The 13,626-nt window shown below is 41.4% G+C and overlaps 1 protein-coding gene across 1 annotated transcript in view; it reads left to right on the top strand.

Annotated features, from left to right (window-relative positions):
* The first annotated feature begins 9,094 nt into the window (after positions 1–9,094).
* The window catches only part of Slc7a14 (solute carrier family 7, member 14), a 107,180-nt gene continuing 102,648 nt past the window's right edge, over positions 9,095–13,626 (top strand). Inside the window, exon 1 of the mRNA XM_005382983.2 lies at positions 9,095–9,278. The gene's annotated coding sequence lies outside the window, so the exon portion shown is untranslated. The remainder of the gene's footprint in view (positions 9,279–13,626) is intronic.

The raw sequence follows: 13,626 nt of genomic DNA, 5'->3' as shown, positions 1-13,626 counted from the left end.
AAAACAAATATCATATTATTAAATTAAAATGCAGAGAAATTGAAATTCTTAAGCATTACCAGTGGGAATAAAAAATGCTGCAACCATTATAGAAAACAGCATCATAGCTTCCCAAAATATTAGCCATATAATTACTATGATATACCCATTCTACATATATGCCTAAAAAATGGAAAGCAAATACATATTTGTACACTAATATTCTAGTAAGTATTATTGACAATAGCCAAAAGGTGGAAACAACCTAAATATACACTATTGAATAATAAATGAATAAGCAAAACAGGGAATATATGAATATTAAGATATTAGTCTGCCTTAAAAAGAAGGCTACTCTGACACATGTTACAACATGCATGAACCTTAAAACATTATGACAGGTGGAATAAGCTACTCACAAAGGACGAAAACAGGATGATTACATTTATGAGTTACTTAAAGTAGTCAAGTTCTTAAATAAAGAAAATAAAACATTAGTTCCAATGGGTGGAGAAAATACAAAGTCGTTATTTAATGGATGCAGAGGTTCAATTTGGGATGAAGTTCTGAAGATGATTAGTAATGATGGTTGTACAACAATGTAAATATACTTAATGCCACTGGACGGATAGTGATGCAAAGGGTCAACTTTATGTATATTTTACCTGACAAAAATGTAAAGGAAAAGGTCTTCTGGCCTTCTTCATCAAACTGAAACCACATACATAAAAAAATAATAATTTCTGTTTCCATTTTCTCCAGTTTGTTCAGGTACATATCTGCTCCTTCAGAAGTCTTCATCACATTAGGGGAAACCTTGGACCACAGCAATCATTCCCATACCTCACGTCACTGAAGGTTATTTTGCCTCCATTCCTCCAACTGACCCGCACATAAACATGATATGAACTTGAACTTGACATGAACTTGAATTCACTCATGAGATATGAGAAAAAGGCATAATTCTTGGAATATTCATTGCTGCTCCTCTAACTAGACAAAATACCCTCTCAAAGCTAGAGGACATATCATCTTTCTGAGGAGGGCCAACGTTCTACTGTTGCTCTCTTTCACACTGACCGCTTTTCTCTTGCTTTATGATGATTCCTAACCAGCCACACACATTAGCATGAATGAGATAGCCCAAGTTTTATGCAGAATTCATTTAGTAAAGAATCAGAGATGTTAAAGCTACTTACAGAATTTAAAGGAGATGGGCACTTGTTTGTTAAACCAGCTGTTGTCAGCATCTGTTCTGGACAAAACAATTATAGTCTTTAAGCTATTGTGAGATGGGATTAAATTTGCCTCATTTCCCATTATAGCTTAAAGTACTTCTGATGATATGTTAATTGGTACAAGTACTTCCTAGACAAATCCTAGAACAGCAGCTGATTCAGCTTGGGTAAGGGGGCTAGGGGTGGAGAGAGCGCACTGTGTTGTCATCCCCAACTTCATCATCACATCGTTGTATCAGAAGGTAGAACTCCCAGACTATATGTGGAGAAGCACGAGACTGGAAACAGACCTCGTGGATGAAGCAAGCATTGCAATTGCTTATCAGAAGAAGATAAAGGTAAAGAGAGCCATCCTTATTTCTTAGAACTGATCCATCCATGAAAAAGGGGCCCTCCAATTTGATCACTGTTTTAATAAGATCAAGCCTTTTCTGAACACTGATATATAAAGATAGATCAAAACATGAAAAAAAAATTCAGTATGTCTCCTTTACAAGAATAATTAAAAGTGAGACCCTCCAGGTCAGACCTAAAAAGCATGATCTGGTGTCTGGCTCAGGACTTGATCCCAGAGGCCAAGCCGAGTTTCCAGATCTGGAAGTTTGCTAGAAGCAGCCTCAAGCCACATAGGGAAGATGCCCCAGTCCAAGCTGAGGACCAGCTACAGAGCTAAAGACCAGCACCCAGAGGGACTGAACAGAGTCACACTGAGTGAGTGAATTTCCCAGCAGAACACTCTGGTTCGTGCCTTCAGTCATCTTTAAGGTACTCCTGGTACCTGACCCAGTGAGATGCAGCAAACTTCGGGACAGGATGACTAAATACTACATCTTATGGAGGGAGGGGAATGCAGCAGCAGGCTGTAAACTCTCTCTCCCTGGGGATTCTGGAAACAGACATCTTGGTGCATGACTTAAGCCTTCCAGAGCTGGGACCTGGAAGAGATAAAGATTGGAATTTCATACCCTTTTCTAAATTGTCTCATCACTTTCATCTAATGTGCTGGAACACTTTACATAGATTTTGGCCTTCTTAAGAGCTTTAAGAAATGAGTAAATGGAATGAAATGCTCTCATTTTCTAAAAGTCATTGAATTAAACAGGAGAAAGCTTATACACAGCAGGTGAATACATATCTTTAAAAGGCTAACAATAAGGTAATCACTGTTTTCTGTGACAGATGCTTATTGAGAGGACAGTGATTCGCCTGTCCATCTCATGAAGGGAATCTGCTGTGGCCATAATTGGCTCACTACCAATATATTCCATTGTCCATTTGGTGGCAATGTCATGGACTGATGAGACTGAGCAAGCTAACAATCCCTGTAGAGTGTCATTTCTCTCCTTCCAGTTCGCTTCTACGCTTATTGACATTTTTGTTTTGTATTCAAACCTTATGCTGAGGCTGCTGCCTTCTCAACATGACCTTTCTTACAGGCAAAAGTGGCTTTAAAAATTGTCCCTTTCCCTATGGTCATTCCTCATTGCCTATGATTGTAGTGTATCCATGGCTGATAACAATGGCAGGAAAATGAAGTCTGATACTGCCTGAGGCTCAGTAACTGCCTGTGGGCCCAGTGATCTCTCCATTCAGCACGGGCTGTTATCCTTCTCATTACTACACTGGGTTCAGCTATTCCCTAGCCCGCCGTAGGAAGGTCACACAGCTCCTGAGCCAGAGACTTGAACCTAAGGAAGAGCTCCTAAGAAACTGTCCTCATTCCTTAATTTTTCTGAAGAACAAATGGAGGCTCAGAACAGGAAACTGCCATGGCAGAGTTCACGGAAGTAGATAGAGGCTGAGCCTTATTAATCCCCTTTGTATCCCTCCTATTATTAATAACACTAAGAACGGTCATCAGTATTGAGCAGCAGTATATAGTAGGCACTTTATGGATATTATCCCGATTTCCACCACATTTCTGAAGTAAGGCATTATTATCCCTTTTCACAAATTAGAATACTAAGTCCCGGAAAAAAAGTCATCAAATACATCGCTAATATGTACTTGAGGACCTTAGAAGCACATGGGGCAGTTCTAGACCTTTCACTCCCAGGCTTCTGAGGAAGATTCACCCAACACTTACTAACCTTGCTTATCACATCCTCCACAACCCAGAACAAGGTAAACTTCCAAGCATTTGCCCCTTTCTAGACTGTGAATAATGCTCCTTAATATTTTGCAAATTGTTTATTATAAATTTTACTATTGATCTTTATTATAAATTATGTTTATTATAAATTTTTCCTATGGACTCAGAAATTATGTTCTATCATACCCTAAGACTATTTATTTCACCTATTGCTCTTACAGCATTATGTAGTATTGTATACAGAGATATATTTTCAAGTGACAAAAAAGAATGAAAAAGAAGATTAGGTTTTGGGGTGATGGGGACTCAGAAATACATCTCCACTCAGTGGCTTCAGGAGAAGCATGGTTTCCTTGGAAGATAATAGCAGCCCATGCAGGAGCCACTGTGAGATCAGGATGTTTCAGCTGTTTGGCTTCACATGCCTCATATGGCAAAACCAAGTCTCAGGAATTCCAGTGTTGGTGCGAATAAGTAGGCCACTCATCAAGACCATGTGGCTCTGCGAGAGAGACTTTCTCAGCCTTCCTCAGAGAGACTAGACTTACAATCTGGCATTGATCCTGGTTTACCTTCTATGTTGACCTTGACAAGTTGGATAATCCTTCTGAGACTCTGTGTCTTTGTATGTAAAGCAGTATTCTAAAAACCTGAAAAGAATATTCTGAGGACAAAATTATTTAAATGTCGTAATATAGGCCCCAACACTTAATAAGCACTGAAGAAAGACAGTTCCCCTTCCTTTCCCTTCCTTCCTTTTTCTCTTTTCTTCCTCCCAGTCATCTTGATCACATTTCTCTCTTTTGAAGGCCATGCTTTCATCAAAGTTTCCTGTGGTCCTGTGTTTCCTTTGGCATTACACTGCGTTCCCCCTGTGTGTGACAAGAGAAACCGAGGGGAAAAGCAGACTGGTGGCGTTATGGCTTGTGTCTAGATGTGCCCCCAGCACCTCATAAAGTCATAGGTGGGACTTTTTCAGAGGTGGCTGGATCTAGAGTATGTGATGCTGGGATTAAGCATGTGTGATTGCTAAGTCAGTCCACTGACTGCTTTTGTACCACCCAAATCCCAGTAGCCTGGATACAATATAAAAGGAGCAGAAAGTTGTTGTTAAGATCCCTTGCTTGCTTGCTTTTGCTGTCTCCTGCCTGCCATGAGCTGTTTCTCCTCTGCAGTGCCCCTCTGTCAAGCCACCCTCCATTGGAGCCAGTTGATTACGGACTGAAACCTCTACAAACTGTGAGCTAAATAAATCTTCCCCTTTCATCTTTGGCTGTGAAGTATTTTGTCTCAGAAAGGAGAAAAATAATTAAGACAAGAGACAACCTCACTGGTCTACAGAACTTGGCAAGAGGAGATTATAAGAAGAGGGATAAGATCAAGAAGATAGAATCAAGGATGGATAATGGTAGAGAAGCTATTTATATGATAGGACATTTTACTATTCACTATCTCTGACTCTATTCTCTTTCCACGCAGAAAGAAGTATTATTCTTCTTTCTCCTTGTGAGTGTGCTTGAGTGGGGTCCTATGAGTAGTTCCTGGCCAACAATGGTCAGCAGTGATAAGCATCACTTCCAGTACAGAGCATTTACTTTCTAGTACAAGGTCCTCTGGCCTGGTCACCATGGTACCTCTGAAATGCTGTGTTAGACACAGCATTATAAAATCATCATTTTAGATTGTAGACCTCCCCATTAGATACATTTATGTGAAATGTCTGTTTTTTCAAGCAACATAGAGTTTAGATATGTTTGTTACCACTTAGTAACCTATAGAGTATGGCATCCCAAATCTTGACTTTCGTACTACAGTCCTTGTAAAAAGGAATTTTCTTCTCATCCTTGTTGTTATTATTGTTGTTTTATCCAAATAAGCAAATTAAAATAAGACGTAGAATTTCCCCCAATGTCAGACATGTACCTTCACAGGAACGTTAAATCTTTGCTAGTAAGAGTAGTCCAAGAACCAGTGGCCCCAGCATCACTGAGATATTGTGAGAAATGTAAGTCCTTGGACCTCACTCCAGACCTACTGAATCCATTTCTGCATTTTTAACAAGATCCTCCAGATGATTCCTATGTAAAACTAGAGAAATATTGATTTAGATGGTAGTTACACTTGACAGTTAATGACCTATAATTAAAGAGTGAGAAGTTGGTCCTTTTCTGTTTGCCTTTCAATCTTTCTGACTACTTTATAAATAAAGTCTCAGTTTGATGTCACTGTCTTTAACACCTCATTAATAGCTGCTAATTTCCCTTTTAACAACGAAAAAGCAAACTTCAGGTTCTTGGGAAGACAAAAGTATTTATCCTGATTATAACAGCACAGTTTTATCTCATTGTATTTAAATGGTTGCCTTGTATTTATGGGAAGTGATGCCTGTTTTCTCTCTAAGCTGTGATAGAAACCTCTATAGAACAAATTAATTTAGAAAAGTTAATGTGTTTAAAGAAAACACATAATAAATGGGAAGAAATATTTGTTTTAATATTTTCTGTCATGTCAGGTAACACCAGTGGTCCGACATTCCTGACTTCTAACTTCTCATGCAGCATTGCTCATTAAGCAACTTTATGCACTCTGCATGGGGCAGGCATGGAAGAGTGCCATATCTGCTTGTGAACTGAGGGATGAAATGGGCATGCTTGAGTCAGCAACTCCTTCTTCCTCTTAGAATTTAGATATCCAAAAAAGAATTTACTCAGGGAGAATATTAAACTTCCAGTAAATTAGTAGAGTCCTACAGCAGGGTATTTGTTTAATATATCTGTAATGTGTGCCTATGTTATGCTAAGTTCTGGCTATATCCCTTCCTTTTTGTTCTCCTGTGGCCTAAAAGTAGTATGGAGGGTTTGTAGGGCTCCAGGTCAACTCTCTGGCCAGGCAGTGTCTTCAATTCTCAGCTTTTGAATCTGCTCAGAGGCAAGAGTCAAAGGCACTCATGAGCTTGGAGTCCTTCTGGAAGAAAGCATCAGGTAGTCATCATTGTAAATAATTAGATAGAAATGGGCAATTGCTATTAAGGCACCTGGCCAATCCCCTAAGGGCCTAATCACCATCCACCCAAGGAGACTAACCATGAGAGATTTTAGCGATTTCCCTCATAGTGAACAGTTTTGCCAAAGGCTCTGAGTAAAAGCACTCTGCCCCTCATTGTAGAGTGATAGTTTTGTGTCTAGTGCCCATCGCTTAACTAAGGGCATGTCCTTTTACTTCTTATCATATTGCTGTTTCACTTTCTATTGTTCTTATCTCATTGCTTTGTTTACTTGTTTATGGTCTGACTCCCTCCCCTAGACTGCAAGCTTATTATCTTTTACAGTGGCTTCTGCATTGTTCATGGGTGTATCTAAATAAAACATGTTGACTAAATCACTCAATACTTTTCATATTCCACTTGCTGGATAAAGAAAATTATCATGTACCTTTCAAGAGCTAATTAGCCATCATTCTATAATATCATTATTTAACTTTGGAATTGAAGTATGTGCCAATTGTTGCAGCTGTATGTGTCTTTAATGGTTGACTATATTTTTGTTCACTGCATTTCTATTTATTTGTTCATTAATATGCTACCTATAGCGAGAAAGTGTCTTCAGTGGATTGTGATAAAGTCAACTGTCAGCAGGCAAAAGATAAGAGCTAAGTAAGAAAGGACCAAAGAGAAATCTTATCAAGAAATCTTGTTAAGGTGTAACATTGTGTAGCAATCTATGCAAGATCTGCCCTGTAAGCTCCTTTTTCTGCCTTTTGCTGGATAAAATTGACTTGGGCATTTAAAACTCATTTGAAAAAATTAATCAGAGTCCTAGAGAAATTTCTGATGAAACTATTTTAAAGTGCTGCAGCCCTTGACTTCCAGGTATTATGCATTTGCAAACTCACAGAGACACACTGACTTCATAGTGGCTGGTTATTTTGGAACAAACCCCATCTTCCCATCTCCTCACCCCCATAATGCATCTGAACTAGAATAGACTTGAGGTTTTCCATAGTCCATAAAATTAATACCTTGTATTTGTTTTCTTATTACCTTTTATAGTAGCTTCTCATGCATTATCCCATGTGAGCATCTCAGTTATCTTATATAGAAGGAAGATAGGCATTATTTTTCCTTTTTTTTTTTTTTTTTTTTTGAGACAGGGTCTCTCTATGCAGTTCACACTGGTCTTGAGCTCACTTTGTAGCTCAGGCTGGTCTTGAACTCGCAAGAATCCTCCTGCCTCAGCATCCCAAGCATTGGGATTATAGACGTGCACCACTATGCCTGGCTATTTTTCCATTTTTAAAGATAAGACTGTTTAAATGATTTGCCAAATATTACAAAAGTAACTGGCAGAGCCTTCATTAACATACTAAATTTTTGTTTCTTTAACTATACCTTTTTTCTGCATTGTTTCACAACTTTTTAAGGACCCCAGGAGAGCTGACATGCTCTACAGAACTACTAAGAAGTTTACATTATGGAAATGTCTCAAGATTTCAGGCCTGGATGCTGGTTCAAGGCACTAATGAGCTCGAGCTAGCAAGATGTCTTAGATGGGCTTAACAAGATTGTCCAGCCCATGATTTGTCACCTTTCTGAGGAAAAATCCCAAGACCCATGGATTCCAGGGAAGACCCATGACCTAGAGCTAGATTTGTACTGCTCCACTTTAAAGAGGGGCTGTCAGTCAGCTAGTATTCTTCCCAAATGCAAGTTCATTGAAATTGTCTCTAAAAGCAGAGAGTTATATTTCATTAGTCCCATATATTTTGAGGACTTGGGCAAAGGCGCAAGAGTTCATGTAGATGACTTCCATCCAAATCAGTAGATTCAGTGCATGTTAAATAATCCACTCACTGATGAGGCCAATTGTGCTTGAATGGGTCCTATCTAGACCATATCGTTTTGAGACACAGTATGCCTCTATGACATTCACCATAAAGAACCAATGTAAAATATAAGCCTATGTCTCTCTTCTCCTGTTTAGACTGGATATTCATCTACCCTGACCTCACAGAAAACTCCTTCCATGTTTAAAAAAGATGTCTTCATTCTAATGATACAGCAGATTCTTTTTGTTCTCTGATATTTATTTTAACAGAAGCAAGGGAAGAAGAACGCTCATTTACTAATCTCCAAATATGCGTCTAGAACTAGGCTCAGCAATTTCAAAAGCGTGATGATTTCTAATTCTCATCACAGTCCTGTGAGGTGGTTATTTCACAGATGAGAGAAGCGAGATCATTCAGACTGGAATTGCTGGTGGGTCTCCAAACCCCAAACCCCTACTTTATGCACAGTAGATCATATGAACCCCAGAATAAACTTGGCCTACTTGAGCTTTTGATCTTGTCTTCTTTGGGAGTAGAGAAGAAATCAACCTAACCATTCTTTCTTTGCCTTAGTGCCTAGGTGGGTGGAAGAAGAGGAAGAGCAGTTACAGGGCAGAGGAGAGGAAAGTTTCCAGAGGGCAGGAAACAGGCCTTGGTAGCTAAGTCCAGTAGAGATGGAGCTGCTGACAGATGCTTTCCTAACACACCGACTGCGGAGTCCTGCTTGGCCCTGCTTCCCAGGGCCAGAACTGCCTTCATTCCTGGCCCCTTGGGCTCTGCACACTCCCGGGGTACTGGAGGCCGGACTGGAAGCTCGGGAGGCCAGCCAGCTACGCGTGGCAGACGGTGGAGTAGGAAAGAGCGACCTGGTGCAAGGCTTGGACTTGGTAACGTAAGGGGGTTGGACTAGTCACGTGACTCCAAGAAGGCGGAGACAGGCGGGCCGGAGGGAGGACTGGCAGGCGCGGGGAGGGGCTGGGGGGTCGATCTGAATAATTGAGGAGCTGTTCAGCAGAAGCGGCTGCCTCCTGCTTTCCCTCGCCGTCACCCCCCAGCCCCCCATCACAGCTAGAGAGACAGCCCTGCTCTGAGAGGGGACGCCAGCCACTAGCACCGGCAACCAGTGCATCTGCTCCAGCGCTCTGGTGAGTGACGGCCCCTTCATCACAGTCTGTTCCCCCTCCGTGACCCCCGCGCCTCAGCTGGATCGCAGAGACTGGGATGAACCCGGGAGCTGGAGCCACCGGGAGAGGGGGGGAGGGAACATGGCGCAGCGGCTGAGGGCGCCCTCCGGGAAGGGGTTCCCTGGAAGAGGGATGGAGCTGGGGTGAGGAGGTTGGCGGTTGGCGGTGAAGCGGGCAGGGTTAGCGCCCGCGGTCCGGGAACGCGGGGCTCAACCCACGGAAGCTGCCCGGAACGGCGGGGGCAAGTGCAGTTGGGACAGCGGGGCAGCCGGAAAAGGGCGAGCTGGGCAGCGTCTGGGCCTCCTGGGTCTTGGCAGAGGCTGGGCCCGTCCTTTCCTCCCTGCCTGGGCGCGCAGCCGGCTCGGCCCGCTCGGTTCCCGGCCCGGACAGAGACTATGGAAAGGAAGAGACGCTTTTCCTGCAGCAGCCCGAGAAGAAGGGGTTGCAACGTCTGCTCCTTTACCTGAGAGCAAACTCTTCACAGGGACTGACTCCTGCTGAGCCCGGCGCCCGGACTAGGCTGGGGAGCCGCGAGGGCATCTGTCCCCGGAGACCCGTGACAAGCCGGGGGCGGCGAGGGGGACGTGACGGGAGAAGTGCCCGGGAAGCTTCCTGCCCAGAGCGGGCAACCTGGGGCGAGGACTTTCTCCCGCAAGGCTTCACCCCTCCAGGTTGTCCTCTCGCCCCTCACCCCAAGGCACATCAGTTGCCCACGAATACGGAAGGCTGGAGTAGCGCAGCCTAGCCCCGAACCTCCTTCTCTTTTCTGACTCACACTCCTCCGTGTGCGTTTTATATTGCGATTGAAGAGTGAAATAGAAGCCGAAACAGCAGGGGTTTTGCCTGGTCTTGGCACTCCTTATCCCCCTACCTGTGCGAAGCTCGGTTCATTGAGTTCTTGAACCAGCTATGGGGAATAACTTCTCTCCAAAGTGGCGAGGGCAGTCTCTGACTGGAGTTGGCCAAGGGCCACTGGATGGCCTGACCCCCTGGGGAGCTGGAGTCCAAGAGAGAACCAGGGAGTCTACGCGGAGCCGAGGTTCTGGTGCTGTCCGTGGTGCTGAAAGTTGTTGGCTAGTTGCTGATACCTCTGCAGAATTGATGGCATAACAACGCCAGCATTTTCTGCAAAGAGAAACTACTACAGTCACGGAAAGATAGGCTAGTGATTAACTATAAAAAGGTCAAAGGTTCTCTGCTTTTCGGTTTTCTGCCTTCCCCTGTACTCTACTTTGGAGGTTCCAGGCCCTTCCGGGTGCAAAAGCAAGGAGGATCTAGCTTGCTAACTTTGGGTGGTGTCTCATTCTTTTTCTTCTGCCTGTGTGTGAGTCTGCCTATCGGTAAAGTGTTGTAAACGCAGTTAAGGATGCTGTTTTGGAAGGTCGTGAGTTCGGTTCCCGGTACCGGAGAAAAACCAAAAAAAAAAAAAAAAAAAAAAAAAAAAAAAAAAAAAAAAAAAAGTGCTTCATTAAGCAGGATTTTCTGTTACAGGTTATGGCTTTTTTCCCTTGCCTCTTCATCCTTCTCTCCTCACCACACGTTGTTCACATCCTCTAGACACAGATTTTTAAGCAGCCATGTGTGTTCGTCTTTTTAACCAGTCTTTAATATGTAAAATGGGAAAGAGTGTAAGCCAATTTGGGCAGACCAGGTTAAGAGCATACTTATGGAACATGTACTCTGTTAGGAATTATTATCTCATTTAAACTTCACAATATCACATATATATGTATCACACATCTAAGGAAATTAGGAATCTTGAATCCAAAGACTGAATTCTAATTCAAGTCTGCTTTCCTCCAAAGTCTAAGCCATTTTCATGCCCTCATTTTGGTATTTATCTTTAAATAGCTTATAGGAGAATATAATAAAAAAATAACAAAGGAAACTCTTTCTTTCTGTCAGAAACTGCTCTCTCTTCCAACCCTTTCCTCTTTAATCTGTTCACCCACCATCATTCACTGCCACCCTCCTAACTATTTTGAGGCATTTTACTTGCAATACCACCATTCCTACAATTGAGCTCTGGGATTACAGAAACAAGTTAGGGGACTAAACCAACATGCTTTCCTGAAAGAACAGAAAGGCTTTAGGTAGTCTGGAAGGCCAGAGTCTACATGTTCTTTCCTATCTAGAATTGTATTATTGAGTTTTCAGCTAGAATAACATTAAAGTTCCACTCAGCTCCATTATGTTACTGAAAGAACTTGGAAACCCAAAAATGATCACTGGCCTCAGTCCCATGAGTGAAAAGGCAGTATCTAAACCCAGCTAACTTAACTCCTAGAGCCAGTGCCCTTACCACTACTCCACTGTGCCTGAAATATTCTTCTGGGTGGCCTTCTGTCATTATCTTTGACAAGAATGTCAGGATCACTGATCTATGTTTGTAATATCTGGCAAACACAAACAGTTCTCTTTGCCAATTTTTCTTCCTTCTCTTGTGTCTCTGATTCCATCATGCTAGTGTTGCCTGACTCAACATACCTGATAGATATGACTGATCTTCCTCAATAAATTTCTCTATGACAGAAATTCACAAATAAGGACAGTATTGTGGCATGTCTCATCTTACCCTATGTTGTCTATTTTTCCTTTTCTATGAGTTATTCCTAAACAATAACTTCCCCAAAATTGATTAAGTAGCTTCCCATACACTCATAGTGACTAAAAATATGTAACGAGAAGTAAAGATCATTCTATGTGCTAATATCTATAAAATGCTTACCAACATTAGGCACTGTACTAAGTCCTCTATTCCTTCAATTCATGGAATCTCCCTGATTCTTTCAAGTTGATAACTTCATTAGAGATGGTTCTAGAGACACAGGTCACTCTAACATACAGCAGAACCTGATGTACTATGCGTTTCTTCTTGTTTTTCTTTCCAGCCCACAGTAAAATTTCATCTTCATTAATTGGATTTATGTTTCCCTAGTAATTGTGTTGGCAAAGATGATATTTTATACTTAATTGATAGTTCTGTACTGCTCCAATATAGAAGCTTTAAAAATCCAAATTGCACTGTCCAGCTCTTTGTCTCAGTATTTACCACAACATATTCTTTGCATTTGTTATCCCTTCTTTAAAAATTCCCATATGCCTTCTTATTGCTAATACCAGAACTCTACTTCAATCCCCCTTTGGAACCAATTAAATTATAACTCATAATTAATTACATAACTTCCATTGTATCCTCACTAGGTGATCTGCAAATATACTACTGCTGGGTGCGCTGGGTCCTATACACCAGAATCTTAAACTTTCTAGAACTACTCTGTCCAGTATGATAACCACTAGTCATATATAGCTATTTAAATTCAAATTAGCTGAAAATTTAAAAATTTACATTAGCTAAGACTTTAAAAATTCATTACCTCAGTCATACTAACTATACTTTAAGTGCTCAATAGCCATATGTAGCTAATAGCTACTTATTGGTTGGTTCAGACATATTTCCATAATCACGGAAAGTTCTGTTTGATGTGCTAAAAATATTCTTACATCAATCAAGAACTAAGTGTTGAGAAGAATTTAAGGACCTGAGACTTTGCTTTGAAGCTTCTTCCAAGAAAGGAGAAAAGGCCACTTGTAACTAGTACTTCTCCAGCAACTAAATATGTCCACACCGATTTAGATAGCAGGAAGAGCACATGTCTTGCTCAATAAGCTGGCAGCCTCTGGGCTCATTCTCTATGGATTCCATCATACCATGCAGTACAATGGTTCCTGAATGGGGTTTGCTAGTTTCCTGAATTCCAACTTGGAAATGATCTGAAAGTTCCTACCCAGAATTCAAGTTCATATATCACACAGTAATGTATGTGTGTGTGCACCAGTGTGTGTGCATCCATATATGTGTGCACCCATGTATTGTATCATGTCTCAGTAAGCACAGTATGATAATATAAAAATAATATGAGAATTGTGGTAAGTAATAAGTATACAGCTTACAACAATGACACTGTAAAGTCCTTAGAGCTCTGTTCCTTCACCTGTAAAATACCGAGGAGAATTACCATACCTATCTTGAAGAGCTATTGTGAGACTCAGAGTTTAGGCACAAAGAAGTACTTTGTAAAAGGCATGATGGAACCTACAATTATTGATCATTTCATATAATCTAAATAAAAATAAGGTAGTTTAAGTCAAATGTCTTTCTGATTGTTTTTAATCTTTGACATGAATGTGTTTTACCTTTATTCTCATTTATTTCACTAAAAAGTGAAACTTGAAGGGGGTGGTACTGGCCATTGAACCAAGAGCCTTTGCACTGAGCTACATCCCTAGCCATTTTTATTTTTAATTT

Source organism: Chinchilla lanigera, unplaced genomic scaffold, assembly GCF_000276665.1.
Source record: "Chinchilla lanigera isolate Chin_1 unplaced genomic scaffold, ChiLan1.0 scaffold00019, whole genome shotgun sequence".
NCBI lineage: Eukaryota > Metazoa > Chordata > Mammalia > Rodentia > Chinchillidae > Chinchilla > Chinchilla lanigera.
The sequence above is the reverse complement of the archived record's forward strand: the minus strand, read 5'-3'. Positions and strand labels throughout refer to the sequence as shown.